We start from the raw sequence: 14,850 nt of genomic DNA on the forward strand, positions 1-14,850 counted from the left end.
AAGGAGGATGGACCTGAAGGGAGAGGTCAGGCTCGGTTTATAGCTAAAGGGACCGGGCAGGATCACAAGAACTGAGGTGGTTCTTCCAAGTGGCAGTGTGCTCAGGACCCTGAGTAAGTGCCCCCAAATCACGGAAGGTCAGGAACACAGCCGTTTCTGAAGTTGGGGCGGTCTGGGAGCTGTCTGTTCTCCCTGGTTGAAGACACGAGTCACAGGGTCTTGGCTGGTGTCTTGAGTAGAGCAGGTGCACGCTACTGTGTTTACTGACTGGTGTTTGCAGATTCAAGAGACCTGCTCGCTTCTTGATGAGAACATTTCCTTCTCACATGTTTTGGTGAAGTCACTTAGTTGTGTTAACCTGCGAGGCATGGAAACGACACGTCCTCCTTTCTTGTGAGGCGTCGGAAGAGAGGGCTCACCCACGGTAGGAGGATTGGATGCGCGGCCTTGCGCTGTGATCAGCAAGCCTCGCCTGCGTTGTGTTATGCAAGGACTTTTGGCTGTGTTATGTCATCTTCATTGTGTTCACTTTACTCCTCCCTCTCCCAGTGTCCTCGTTTCTCTTCTACTGTAGCTGGTTCTGAACAAAACAGAGAAACTTGGGTCCCCCCCGCCATCACCAGCATTTGGCTTCTTCATTTGGTTACTCACTTTTTCCAAATAAGTGACAATACCTTCTTAGTGATTTTCAAATTATAGTGTGTTTTTTTCTGATAATAAAGGAATTAGACATTGGAAAAGATGAAGCATCAAGCAGTGATTGACCTGCGGATCCAAACAGCCAGAAAGAGAGAGAGTGATTTGTTACTATTTTCCTTCCTTCTGGTCCTTTGCCTACATTTATATATGTATATGGAAATACATATATATAATATATATACATGGGAATAGCTCATATATTTGGGATAAGACTATAATCTTACTTAGAATGATGCCTTTTAGCCAATATTTTGTGGTGCCCATTTTATGATAACTTGTGATATTTCTAGAAACGTGATTTTTGAAGGCTGCAGATTATGGGTGAATTCATGATAACTTTTAAAGGGAAAAAAATCTCAAGATGATCTAAGTTATTGACAAATCCTACTAAGATTAAAAACAAAAGCAAACATGCAAACACTGATAAGTTTTTGAGATACTACTCTGAAGTTCAAGTTTTGTGTTAAGATCTTAATGTGAAGGAAGCCAGCTCAGCACTTTCCTTACTGCCTTGGGTTATGTCAGCTCAAAACTCAGTGCCCTTTTACATCCTTCCTCTGCCTTCCCTTGGGACATGCTGCTCTCATGTGACCCTTTGTGGCGTTTCATAAAAGCCCACCCTACAGGCCATCCCAATTTTGCCAGTGGGGTGAACACTCACAAGATGGGCATTTAACGGTCAGCCACGTAGAATTAAAGAACGGCTGTGCATTTTTAGCATGATTTTGAAATTTGAACTTAGAGAAAAATCATCCCCAAGGGATGTAGGTGAGAATGGAAGCAGCTTTTCCTCGTGGCTCACGTCTGGCAGACCCGCCCCCCGGGCACTCGTGGGTGCGCCTCCTGCGGCCTCCGTCCCCAGTAAAAATTTCGGGGAACCCCAAGAAAGGCTACCGGCCCTTGCTGTTCCTCTGCGGACCGCACTCTGCCCGCACCGTGAACTGCAGTGTCTGCCTTCAGACACCTGCGCCGTCCTGTCCGTCAAAGGATGAGGCCATATTGCCTGGAGACTGCCCTTCAGCCTTGACGTAGCCTCGGCCCTTGACAGCCCTGGCTCGTGTGACCCTCCTCTCCTCTCTGGCCAGCTCTCTCTCGTGCCTCCTCCTCCAAGACTCGAACCCCGTTTCCTTACGACATTTATTTTTATTTCGGTCATCTCAGTATGTCTGCTGTTGCCTTGATGGAGATTAAGACTCCCTCTGGTTGGTCATTAAGGTTGCTTACAGTTTCTTACTTTTGTTTTTGTGAGGAATGTCTTGGTTTGCATTGCTCAGCTGTATCACTGATTATTTCCTTAGGAAAGATTCCTTGGATTAGAATTATTACATCGAAGGGCATGGCTGTGTTCAGACCTCCAGATTGTCTGTAGATGATTTGTTTCCTTCTCAACGATACCCCTTTTAAAGGCTTTCTTCACCTTTACTCTGTTGCAACATCTCCCTGGCAGGTTTCCTTGTTTCCAGTTTCTGTGAACTCTCACCCCAGTGACCTTGGAAACTACAGCACATCTGTGTCTGTGGCACCCCTGGGTCTGTATCCAGCCGGCCTCCCCACCGGCCTCCTGGGCCCTGTGACTTGCAGGGGAGTGGCAGCGCCCCGCCCGCTGGGGGCGCTCTGGGTTCAGGGCACCCTCTGCCTCAGACTTCTGTGCCGCTCGCCCGGTGCCCTTGACTCACCCAGCTCTGCTTCCTTCTGCTCTGCAGTTGTCCCAGACTTGGGTTTTCTTGACTCGGTGTCTAATCCCTGTCCCACTGTCAGCCTATGACCTTGCCGTCTACGTCTCTGGAAGAGCAAAACAAAACAACAGCCCTCAGTTGGGGCAACATTACAAACTGCCCTTCCCTCTGCCTAGTTCCCGACCCGTCTGCGCCAGCCGCGGGCCTTTCTTCCACATCGCCTCAGCAGCGGCCTCCACGCCTTCTCCAAGGCCACCAGTGACTTCGCGCTGCGCAAAGTCCCGTGGTTCTCAACGGGGGCGTCTTTGCCTCCCGGGGATATTGAGCCGTATCTGCAGATGTTTTTTGGGTCTCACATCTGAGCAGAGCTACCCTCTAGGGGGTAGCAGCCAGGGATGCTGCTAAACATCCTACAGTAACACACATGACAGCCCTCCTCCCTGCCCCGGCCAAGAACAGGCAGCCCCGCGTGTCAGTAGAGCCCCGGTGAGGGAAGCCTGTCTTACTACACCTACTCTGAGACCTCGGGGCTCTGTTCCGTCGGCTAGCCGGTGTCAGCGTTCTCGTCTCCTGTCCCTACAGCTGCCGTGTGCAACAGCCCTCCCTTCTGACGGTGTTGGACCTGCGAGGTCTCAGGGTATCCGGTGCAGTTAGTGGTGCAGTGGGAGCCGGGAAGGGGGCCCTCCCTTCTGAGGGTGTTGGACCTGCGAGGTCTCAGGGTATCCGGTGCAGTTAGTGGTGCAGTGGGAGCCGGGAAGGGGGCCCTCCCTTCTGACGGTGTTGGACCTGAGAGGTCTCAGGGTATCCGATGCAGTTGGTGGTGCAGTGGGAGCTGGGAAGGGGGCCCTCCCTTCTGACGGTGTTGGACCTGAGAGGTTTTAGGGTATCCAATGCAGTTGGTGGTGCAGCGGGTGCAGGGACCGGAGCGCTGCACTGGGGCCGCGTGTCTGTGTCAGATCTACTCCAGCACCTGTCCCTGGATCGTGGTGGAGCTGCTTGGGCCGGGCCCTGACTTCCTCTGGACAGAGGGACTTGAAGCAAGGCTTCTACTGTTCCTGCCATTGCTAGCATTTCTTAATTTGGTGTTGAGATTGTTGTTGACCACATTGTTTGGTTGCGTTTTAGTGGAGGTGGGGCGGAAGCTGGTTTCCCCGAGTGGGGGAGAAAGATGTAGCTCCTGTGCAAGTGGATGGACACCACGTGGCCAGTAAGTTGGATGTTAATGGTGGCAGCAGAACGGTAGTTGGAAAGGTCCAGTGTAGGCTTTTTTCTTCTTCCAGAAGAAGGTTTTTCTCTGCACTTTTCAAGGCAGAACAGGGGACCTTGGGGGAGGGGGCGCATAATAAAATGAAATGTTTGACTGCAGGGGAAAGATTAGGAATCAGAAATCTGAACCCTTGTCTTTATTTTTCTATTAATCCATAGAATGCAATGACCTTTTCATTAGTGGAGTAGTTTGCCAGGGCGACCACGACCAAGGGCCGCAGATGAAGGGGCTTAAAAAGCAGAGATTCGTTTTCTCACGTCCTGGAGGCGAGGCTTGGAGATGAGCTGTCCGCAGGGTTGGCTGCTTCCGCGGCCGCTCTCCTGGGTTTGCCGTGGCCGCCTTCTCCCTGTCTCTGCCTTCCCCGTCAACTCACGGGGCCGTCCCCCGTGTGTGTGCGTGTCCAAGCCTACGTTAGCAGCCTCATTTTAGCCCGGTTACCTCTTTAAAGCCTCTGTCTCCAAGTAGAGCCACAGTTTGAAATACTGGGGGCTAGGACTTCAACGTAAGAACTGGGCCGGGGGGAGGGGGCACAGTTCAGCCCCTAACAGTTGGGTGACATTTAATGTGAAGTCTGGGTGTGTTTTATCTTTTAAGAGAATGGGCAAATTATTACATTACTTATTCAGCCTGTTTAGATGTATTTTCTGATTAGTGTATTGTGGTTCTGATTTTTTTTTAACCTCTAGCCAATGTGTGAGTGTGAAATGGCTTAACTTAGAGCTTTAGATAATAGTCAAAGAAGATGGAGTTTCTGCCCTTAAATTTAGATTGTTTCAGCACTTGTGTGTCCTCACCTGCTGACCGCTGAAAACTCGAGGTATTTTTGTTTGGAGAGTTCCCCTGAAAATGTTTGCAACTGCCAGCCTGGGCGGAACCCTCTGTCTCCGAGGGTGTGTTTGGGAATGATGGGGTTTCCAGTACTGACCCAGTGCCGACTTCCTCCACCAAGACGTCACCGATCCTCCCAGCCACCAGAGGTCACTGGCTCCCCTGGTGATGCTTGTCATTCCCAGCACCTCCGGGAATCCCAGCCTATTGTCCAGCCTGCCCATGGGAACTTGAAAGTCTAGTTTAGGGCTTCTCGGCCGACATGCCAGGAACACTTAATGAGCAAGCACGCCACCCCTTCGGAGTTCACGTGGAAAGTTCGCTTTTTGCCGTCAGTGGGAACTCTTCCTGTTTCAGCCACACCTGCTGGGGTTGTGGAGTGGGGCTTGACTCACTCCAGGCAAGAGCAAAGGGGCGCAGGTTAGTGCCAGTTGCAAGCCAGAGGAAGAGCACACTTTTCAGTGGGCCCTGGGAGAATCAAGGGTGGTCCGTTCCATAAACTGGACCCCCACCCCCAAGAGGCCTCAGGGCCCTGGATCTGTGTCTGCAGACAACCTGGAAATGGCTTGCACCCCGGAGATGGTGGATTTATAGGGCGGTGCTGTCTCTCCGGTAAACACAAATCAGTGGAGTTTGGTGTTGTGGTTTGCATCCTTGATATCACTGTCAGCCTTTCCCCCACGTCTAGACTTGAAGCTCTTTCGGGGCCAGCAGGTTGTATCGTCCAGCCTGCCCCGTCTGGGGCCTTGAATGCAGGGGCTAGAGAGAAGCTGAGTTCCCTGTGACGGGTGCAGGTCACACCCAAGTGCCTCTCTTCCCGGAAACCTCCATCCAGCTTTACAGAAGCAAACAGCCCAGCCCCGAGCTACAGTTACTTACAACACCATGGGCACTCCGGTGATTGCCTGTCCTGTTAGGTCTGTCGGCCATTTATCTTTGGGCCCATCGAGAGCTGTCACTTACAGAAGCAAGGCTGCAGGTTACGACGCTGCCGCAGGTGTGGCCCTTTCGGCTCCATGCAGAGCTGGGTGGGGTTACTGAACCTTACGGTAGGGGTGGAGCTTGACTCAACTCCTTTTCCACCAACGAGCATTTCTTTCTGGCCGTCACTGAAGTGAATCATCAGTATAAACAGCCAGCCGGGTGCATTCCTCCTCAGTTGTGTTAAAACTTGCCGGTGGACCATCAGAGGGGTGTGTGCGGGCCACGTTTCCACACAGGAAAGGCAAAGACAGGCTGGGAGCCCGAGGGTCGAGGGTCGTCTCCCAGCTGCACCGGGGAACACTAGCCCAGGCTGACGCTTCCAGCAGAGGGAGGTGGCTTGTGTTCTGTGAGCCTGGAGGACACGGGCAGGTAAGAACAAAGACACCACTGTATGTTTATTATGTGAGTGCACACCATCTAGTGTTGACTGGCCTGGAGCCGGAGTTTGGTGTAGTGCTGTTTTTATGTATCAGTGGCATTCTTCTAGCCCACACCAAGACTTTTCCTTCATGAATGACTTCTTTTTGGTGTTTGCGGTTAGTTGCAATTGACCAGTCTTGCTCTCCTTATGTGAAGACGGGATGAGAGCAAAGAATGAGACTTGAAAAGAATTGGCCTCTGAACTCTCCTGATTTCACTACTGTTTGCTTCTCATTTCTCTGTCTGGACTATTTAGAAACATGTACACTTTTTATTCAGAAACTGAAAGCACAATGGGTACTTTTGTTTTCTTTTTGAAATCATGGAAAATGTAGATAGACCACTTAAGTTCCGGGAATTTTGTTCTCTGATTTAGGAATCACGGGTTTGGGAAGAAGCAATTGTGTGTCTCTCTCTCTCCAATGTTTCTTTCCTTTTCACTTTTAAAAAGTGTTTATTTATTTTTAGAGAGAGGGGAAAGGAGGGAGAAAGAGAGGGTGAGAAACATCCATGTGCCAAAGATACACTGATAGGTTGCCTCTCACCCAGCCCCAACTGGGGACCTGGCCTGCAACCCAGGCATGTGCCCCGACTGGGAATCGAACTGGCAACCTTCCGTTTTCAGGCTGGCCCTCAGTCAGGTGAGCCACTCCATCCAGAGCTAGGTCTGTCTTTTCTCTGAGTATTTCTGACTTAGAAATCTCACTAGAGAAGAGGGAGACACCGACTGTCCTCGGCCTCAAATGAATTAACATCCCAGGGTGTGAAGTCATTTGCTTGCACCATGATGATTTATGGTTTCTGTCTGAATTTTTGGTAAGTAGTTATAGAAATCTTTCTTCCTCTTAGTACTTGGCTTACATGGCTTATCTAAATGCATGTGTTATTGTTGTTATTAGTTTGAGAGGATGAAACTTAAAGCTCAGGCACAGTCCGCTGAATTTTTCCTTTGGGTTTCGCTGTCATTTCCCCACCCTTACTACTCACACATACGAATACACTATATGATTAACATGTGAGTTTTCTGTTTCTTTACTGTCTCAGCTGATGCTGATTCATAAACTGTTAGTTCACCGTTGGGTAGAATGTCTGTAGGTTGCGAAAGCCTACAACCAACTGGAGTGTAGGCCACGCCTCCATACTAATGCACCAGGTTGCCATAAAACAAGCTTTCCTAATGTTAAATGTGGTTTAAGACTGATGGAATTTAAGGCAATAAAAATGTACCAACGGTGTGCAGTAGCAAAGCCTATAGTCAAGTGGGAGTTATTCTTTAATAAGATACTTTATTGCACAGTGAGAAGGATATTGTTTACATGTGTTTGAGTTAGACTATGCCAATCAAACGAAGAAAGGGAAACCAGTAACTAAATTATAAGTGGGCCCTGGCCAGGTAGCTCATTTGGTTAGAGCATCATACACATGCTCCAACGTTGCAGGTTCAATCCCCAGTCAGGGCACATACAAGGATCAACCAATGAATTCACAACTAAGTAGAACAACGAATGAATGCTTCTCTCTCTCTCTCTCTCAATCAAACAAACAAACAAGCAATAAAAAACTATGTGGAGGAGTTTAAAGAACCTAAGTGGTGTTGCATTTTTTTAAAAGATGTTTCTGTGATGAGGACAACGTGAATTTTATTTTCCCCGGGAATTTGAGTATGATGGTGAACTCGAGGAGAGATAAACAGAAAATACCTTCTATTTAATTAGATAGGGGGAAAGGAAGGAAATGATTCTCACAGGCATTTTTTTTTTATTATTAAAAGAAGGTTTTTATGTAGGGGTCTGAGCTGTGTGGTGCAACTAAATGGTATATTTAAAACAATACATTTAGGACATTTTCTTGTCACTGTGGAATGCCACGGAAAGATGGAAGATGAAGGCAGGAGCGGAATGGTAGGAATTTGCTAGCTGGGGAGCATAAACGTTTTATTCTGAAGTGTGTTTCGGAGCGTGCGGTGGTGGTAGGGAGCCTCTGCACTTGAACATCGTAGAGGCAGCTAATAAAACCGAGGGTTTTGTAGTTAAGATGACTGTTTGGGGGAGGGAGAGTTGTTTTGATTTTTTTGGACTTCATTTTAGGCAGTGTTTATTCCGTCTGTGTGTGTACTTCTCAGGGCATTTCCAAGTCAGTTTTCAGGTGAAGTCATTTGCATATCATTTCTTTCACCTTGGCAGGCATCTGTGCCTCCTCCTGCTTTCTCTCCTTCGCCGCTTGAGTTCATGGTGATTTAGTGTGCTAGCAATGTGTAGAGAGGGGTTCCCCTCCTCTGGGCTGGCTTGAGCGAGCCTGGTCATCTCCCCGCTGGGATCCCAGGGGCTCCGGGGGCCCTTCGCCCTCAGGGAGACGGCAGAAGCGTGTGTTCTCAGGTGTTGGCTGACTGTGTCTCCACTGTGCCGTCAGTGGCTGAGAATTCCACAGAGGGTCACCTGGCACGGCTTCACCGAGGGTAAATATTTGTGCTGTCTCCACGCTAGGCCTGGTTTTCTTGGTACCCAGGTAGGCAGGAGCACACAGACAGGTAGGCGGCTTCCCCATGTGATCCCGCCCACTGGCCTGGGCTTGTGGGGCAGGCCCGGGGGAGACCACCAGCCCTCCTGAAACTGAAATCAAAGGGGGCTTTGTTTCTGACTCATCGACAGGCCTGAAGCCTAGATGTTACAGGAAACCCCTCCTGCCCTGCTGTTGTCACCAAAACTGGATCAGCCAAAGGAATCACGAGATCTTGAACCATGACCGCTACTCTCTCAGCCGAGACATGTGGGCTGTGTATTCATCTTAGAAGTACCGTATTTTGCTGTGTATAATGCACACCCACGTTTCTGGCCCAAACTTCCAGGAAAAGAAATCTTTTGTTTCAAGTTTTTAATTCAGTTTTTGCTTATTTATATTTATATGTTTGGTTTTTTGTATTAAAAGGAATTTTAGCATTTGTTTTTGAAGATACTATGGTACAAGACATTTTATGTAACAAATAGTTACAAAACACAAGAACAGAGACAAGATATTTCAGACACTACCCATATATAATGTGCACCTTTATTTTTCCTCAAAAATTTATGCAAAAAAAAAGCATGTATTATACACAGCAAAATACGGTAGTTACTGGAAGAGAAGTTAAAATACCAGCTCCTGATTGACATCATCCTTGAAAACAAAGGATTGATTTTCCTCTCTCAGAGAAAGGAATTTTCTGTGGATATTTTTGGAACAGCACCGGAGATGTGTGACACACCATCACCTCCCAAAGGTAGTTAACAGTTCACCTCAGACTGAGTGGAAGCGCAGAAACGACAGATTCCAGTGGGGCAATGGAGTTTCACGGGTTCCACGAAGAAGCACCGCTCGGTGATGTAAGCGGTTGCACTCACTCCCCTGACTCACCCGCCGGCCACAGGTGAGAGGTCACATGCAGTTACTAACCACCTCTGACTCAGGCCGGTGACTGGAAACCCCATCACGGAGGGCATTTGGTCATGTATTTCTTTCTTTGGTTTTTTTTTTTTTTAGGATTTTATTTATTTATTTTTAGAGAGCGGGGAAAGGAGGGAGAAGAACTTCGATGTGAGAGAGAAACGTCCATGGGTGGCCTCTCATCTACACCCCAACCAGGGACCAAACCCACAACCCAGGCACGTGCCCTGACTGGGAATCGAACCCACAACCTTTCACTTTGTGGGATGATGCCCAGCCAGCTGAGCCACACTGGTCAGGCCTGGTCATGTATTTTTGAGCAGAGGTCATGTGGAGTGGTGGGGCTGTGATCTTCAGGAGCATTAGCCAGTGCGGGAGGGTTGAACCTTCAGCTCCATTAACTGGGTCAATGTGTTTATTTTGGCCAAGATCTGCCATGCTAAGTAAACAAGCTGGAGACTCAAGGAAGTCTCTGGTTTGTTAAAGGAAATGGTGCGGCAGGCTTTAAGGCATTTTAAATTTAGATATACTCAGTCTCTCTCTCTCCCTCTCCCTCCCTCTCCCTCTCCCCCCCCCCTCCCCCCCCGCCACTATTTCCTTCTTGCCCTGTTGTGTCGAGGTTTTCAAGGGCATAATTATATGTAGGCTCATCAGTGAGTGATATCCGTCTGAAAGATTTGTTCTTTTTGGATTCTCTCCTGTCTGGTGTTACAGTCATGTGACAATTTCAACACGTGGGCAAGGCAATTTAAGACACTTGCAATGCTTTGTTTATTACTTTAAAATAATTTGTCTTCTTATTTGTCCTTTTAGCCCACTAATTACAAATACTTATCACATATCTTTGTGCTAGACACTGAGGGGTACCTCTTTTTCCTTTAAGCTTGGCAGTTTTCATTAAGCTAAAACTCTCGGAAGTTTGACTGTTCCTTACCTTATTTTTTTTTTCATTTGATTGATTAATTTAATTTTCAATATATACTTTAATAACTCCTCAGCCCTGGGCTAAGTGAGGATGTCAATCAAAGACAATTAAGACTTGATTTGTAAGATTAATCAGAATGGGAAAATAGGTCCCCTAATTTCGTTAGCTGGTTTTAAAACAGTGTTCCTCTCAGTTCTTGGTTCTTTAAAGGGAGGCCACACCCCAGAGTTCGAGTGGTGTTCCGTGTGTGCGCAAGTGGAGCTCTGTATTGGAGGGAAACGAAGACTTCAACAGGCGGGGAGATTATGGGAGCTGAGAGGTGGGCACGTCAGGAGGAGAAGGAGAGAGTGAGGACGAGAGGAGGGCGTGGGGGCCCCACCGCAGCACCTGTACGGACCTGCAGGTGCTGAGAAATCCCACCGCATCCCGCTGCAGGGGTATCGCCATTAAAGTGCGATTTGGAGCATGGCACGGCCCAGAAAGCTTTGATGGCAAAGCCAGGATCTTAGCTGAGCAATAGCTGGTTTGGGGATAAGACCCACCAGCGCGGCAGTTCGACTCGGCCGTGCGGTTGCGGGCAGCACAAGCCCCGCCCCTCCCCGGGCTGTCAGGGCCCCGGGCTCTCCACCTGCGTAATCCCAGGTGTGACCCACCTCATAATTAAATTCCCCTTTTGTTGTGCTTGTACACATCTATATTTTTCTCTCTCTTTTTTTTTTTAAGTAGGGGGGAGCAGTGTGGGCAGAGAACAAAATAGAAAGTGATTCTTGTGCCTCTAGACTGAGAGTCACCAGTTAGAGTCTAAGGACCTCCCCACCTTGAGGGGAAACTCATTTATTCATAGCAGCTTTGCACTGAGCACCTCCGGGGCTCCTGGGGAGGTCGGAAGGCCACCCGTACAAACAGGAGAGGCCAAGTGCCCCTCAGTGCCCGGTGTGGGCTGCACCGCCCCACCTGCAGGGGGCTTCCGCCTGGGGGGAAGACCAGCAATAACCAAGCAAGCAGACACTGTCCTGGGCGGTAGTGTGAGGGGCTATAAAGGAGTGTCCGTCAGGAGACAGGAAGAACAGTTATGCGGGTGGGCAGGCTTTTCTCCTTCTGCACGGTAGCCCCTAACGCTTCCCAGAATGCCCGTTTTTGCTTAGTATGGGAGCTGTGGCCAACACCAGGATAGTGGTTAGAAAACTTGCTTTAAAAAAATCCTTTGTAATAACGTCCTTCCCATAGAAAACTGTAAATTATTGTGCCTTGAAGGGTAAATGGTCATTGATCCTAGAGCAAAATGAAGCGATATATCCTGGAAAAACTATTTTCACTCATCAAACATGTTTCAGGATCATCTTATCTAGACAGCATTGGGACCTAGGAACCTCGTCTGCGGGGCGGGGCAGCCCAGCGAGAATGCATCATTCTGCCCTGTCAGAGGCGCGGCAGCCGAGATCGAGAAGCGGTTGGACTTCGACCATGGGCATGACACAGGCTTTGTCATTTGCCAAATGGAGTTATGTTCGGTTATGTGACCTCCAATATCTGACTTCTCATTTGTCTTTTTTTTTTTTTTTTCACATCAAGATGTATCATAGCCTGTGGACTCTCAGCTTGTAAATTGTTAGTTTTCCAACTCTAAGATAAATAAATATTGGCGGGGTCTTGGGGAGCGGAGAATGAGAACACCCCCAAACAGGGCATTTCTGAGATACAGTCCCTACAGACCTCCGACCTTTTTAACCCTGCGTCGCTGAGGAGGAGGCGATGTGCGCTGAGTTTCTCAGCTCCCCGTGGAGGCGAGGCCCCGAGGCCGAGAGTTCCTAGAGCAGGGGAAGCCCTGGAGGAATTGCGGTCTAATGTCACTAGGAAGGACAGCAGCAGCTCACCAGGTGCTAACGTAAGGCGTATGGAGGTCCACCCCCCCCCCCCGCCCCGCCCCTTGGGTGAGGTTAGCTGGCAGAGATGGTGACATCTGATAATTCCCGTTGCGGGCTGCGGGGGCAGAACCAGAAAACACACCTGCGCAGGGCTCACTGCACGTGCGTGGGGTGCCTGCCGTCAGTTTCGTTGCCGGCTCACAGAACGCTACCCTGAAGGAAGAAAAAAAACCCGTCTTTGTCCAACGGGCAACTGTTACATTCTCGGGAGGGGTCTTCCCCCGCCCCCAGTGAATGATTTCCCACTTCCTTCCCGTTGTTCGACATCGCTGGTTCAGAGAGGTCCCTGGACCAACCCGTTCGTGAAAGTGCATCTAGCCCCTCTGTTCACGGCCCACACCAGCCCTCTCTGCCAGCGGTGGGCTTTTCCTGTTCGGTTCGTCATGTTCTGACGCCCGTACTAATTGATTCTGTGTTGCTCACTACCTCTGTCCCTTTGCTACAGTGTCACTTCCACAAGGGCAGGGAGCTTCCGGTGTGTCCTTCCCTGTTGTATGTATCTCGGGTGCCCAGACCCGTGCCTGAGGCGTAGGAGGTGCTCGGTGAATATTAGTTGCAGGAAGCAGCAGAAGAGGAAACCAGAGACACCTGAGCCTCGGAGGGTCTGCGATGGAGCCTCCGTGTGGTCTTCACGGCCCTGCCGTGGCTCCGGTGGAGGCCGAGGTTTCTCCTGAGCTGTCGGTACTTTGCGGGCAGCTGTCTGTGGGCTGCCTGGCCTCACCTTTGTGCCTTAGTGGGATGGAGTGGGCCGGGTGGCTCTCAGCACGAGGAGATGACAGTGGCATTGCCAGCCTTTCTTACGTACTTTTTCCGAGGTTCAGGTTGAGCTGGCTTCTGTTACACAGGAAGCTCTGTCCTGGGGAAATGGCTCTGGGAAGCTCCGGGCAAGCTGTTCACCGGCCTGGAGCACATGTGACCCGTTGTGGGTTTTCCTGCCTAATTGCCACTCTGGTTTCCAGCAGTCGACATGCTGCAGTGACACGTCCTCTGTGGCTGGACTTAGCCTTAATCCTTTGCTAATTGCCTCTTGTTCGAACGCCCTCGGAACAGGTTGTCCTATACTTTCTGCGTCTGCTCCAGTGCTGTTGGCTTTCTTTGTTTCAGTCCTGACGTGAGAAAAATAACCAAGAGATCACAAGGGAGGCTGTTTGATCTCCATCCGATTTGCTCCTGGATTAGCACTGCTGTGCTTTAAAAGACGAGAGCCGGCCGCGGCTCAGCATGTCTGTCCCGAGGTAGGGACAGTGGTCTTTTCCAGCATCCGTCTGCCGCAGAGACTGACCCCGGCCACCACCCCACGTGCCCGACCTGCCCTTGCCCCGTCAGCATACCCTGCCAAGCAGTCACTTGTTGCAGACCTACTGTGTGACTGGAATGGCATACACACAGATAACCAACGCATGGCTCTGTCGGCAAGAACCTTCCGGATCAGTAGCAGAAATGGACACCGAAGTAAATGACCACCACACTGATAGACTGCTGCCAACAGGAGTGGGGTCTGGGGGTTAGGACGTCTTCTCAGAGACAGCTGAGTTGGCTCTGAAGGTCCTGTGCAGGCAAGGGTGGGGGCAGGGCATCACCAGCGGAGGGAAAAGGATGGTGTGCTCAGAGAACTGAAAGTCCCCTTTGGCTAAATGTGTACGGCACACAGAATGTGACATTGGAGGGGAGGTAGGAGCCAGAGGCAGGCGGGCTGTGTATGTCACAACAGTACAGACTGGATCTGTGAGGTCGTGAGAACCAACTCAGAGTGGGTGTGTCCCACGAGTCCGCCTTGGGTGATGGGGTTAGTATTTGGCACATTAACAAGACGTGGAATAGAGGAGGTTGGAGCTTGCAGCAAAATTTGTCCATGAGGCACTTAATCACTGAGGTCGGATGTCCAGAGGTTCCTTAATTTGCCTGCCTGGTGCTCGAGCCTGAGGCCCTCAAGATAGGGAGTATAAACTTAATGGGCAGTTGATGAGTGGAATTGGCTGAAATGCAGTGTGGTCCCCACACCTGCCATTTCTGGCATCTAGATCTCAGGCGTCTGAGTCGAATTTATGTTCCATTATAAGGAGGCACGCTGCAGGCAGGCATGCTCCCTGAACATTAATTGCTGAGGTGGCGGACTGCTTTTTCAATCTAGTTGCTGAATGTTATCCCTGCAAAATGGGGGCGTGCACTTGCATGTTCACCCTGCGTGGAGGTAGCCTAAAACCGTTACCCCCTAATGACCCAGTGAAGAGCAAGAGAGAGATCCTGTCTCCCTTTGTGGTGGCACCTGCGACATCCACAAGAGGCATTTTTTTGTGGCACGAAATTGTGATTGCTGTTCAACAGTATCTCAGTCCATGTCGGCTGCACAGAAACTTGAGGTTAGCTACGTGAGTGTTGTCTTAGTCATCTGCCCGTCTTAAGGGCTGCTTGGCATGTGAAAATTCCCATCTGTATGGAGGCTTATGCACCTTTATTTTGAAAGGAAGGCTTTCCAGGGTGGAGGGGAAAAGTCCATAGCATGCTACCAAAGCATGGGAAACAGCACTGAGAATTTAGGTGCTTGGAATAAAAATGTATAATGGTGCACAATAAGTTAGTGACCCATTAATTATTATGAACTCCCTTTCTAGTTTATAAGTGATTATCAACAGTCTAGTCAGCGTTTCTGAAATGAACTGTTTTGTTATTTTCTTCCTAAGTTCATCCTCAAATGTTAATATTTCC

General features: G+C 49.6%; 1 protein-coding gene across 6 annotated transcripts in view; it reads left to right on the top strand.

Moving 5' to 3' along the window:
• Window positions 1-14,850, top strand: part of NEDD4L (NEDD4 like E3 ubiquitin protein ligase) — a 293,932-nt gene that overhangs the window by 131,716 nt on the left and 147,366 nt on the right. Inside the window, exon 1 of one of the 6 annotated variants that reach the window (XM_045850056.1) lies at window positions 5,771-5,823. The exons of the other annotated variants lie outside the window; for them this stretch is intronic. The gene's annotated coding sequence lies outside the window, so the exon portion shown is untranslated. Of the gene's footprint in view, window positions 1-5,770; window positions 5,824-14,850 lie in introns of those variants that run through there. 6 annotated transcript variants of the gene reach the window in all.

This window comes from Phyllostomus hastatus, unplaced genomic scaffold, assembly GCF_019186645.2.
Source record: "Phyllostomus hastatus isolate PE091 unplaced genomic scaffold, TTU_PhHast_1.1 phas_contig_80, whole genome shotgun sequence".
In the NCBI taxonomy this organism is placed as follows: domain Eukaryota; kingdom Metazoa; phylum Chordata; class Mammalia; order Chiroptera; family Phyllostomidae; genus Phyllostomus; species Phyllostomus hastatus.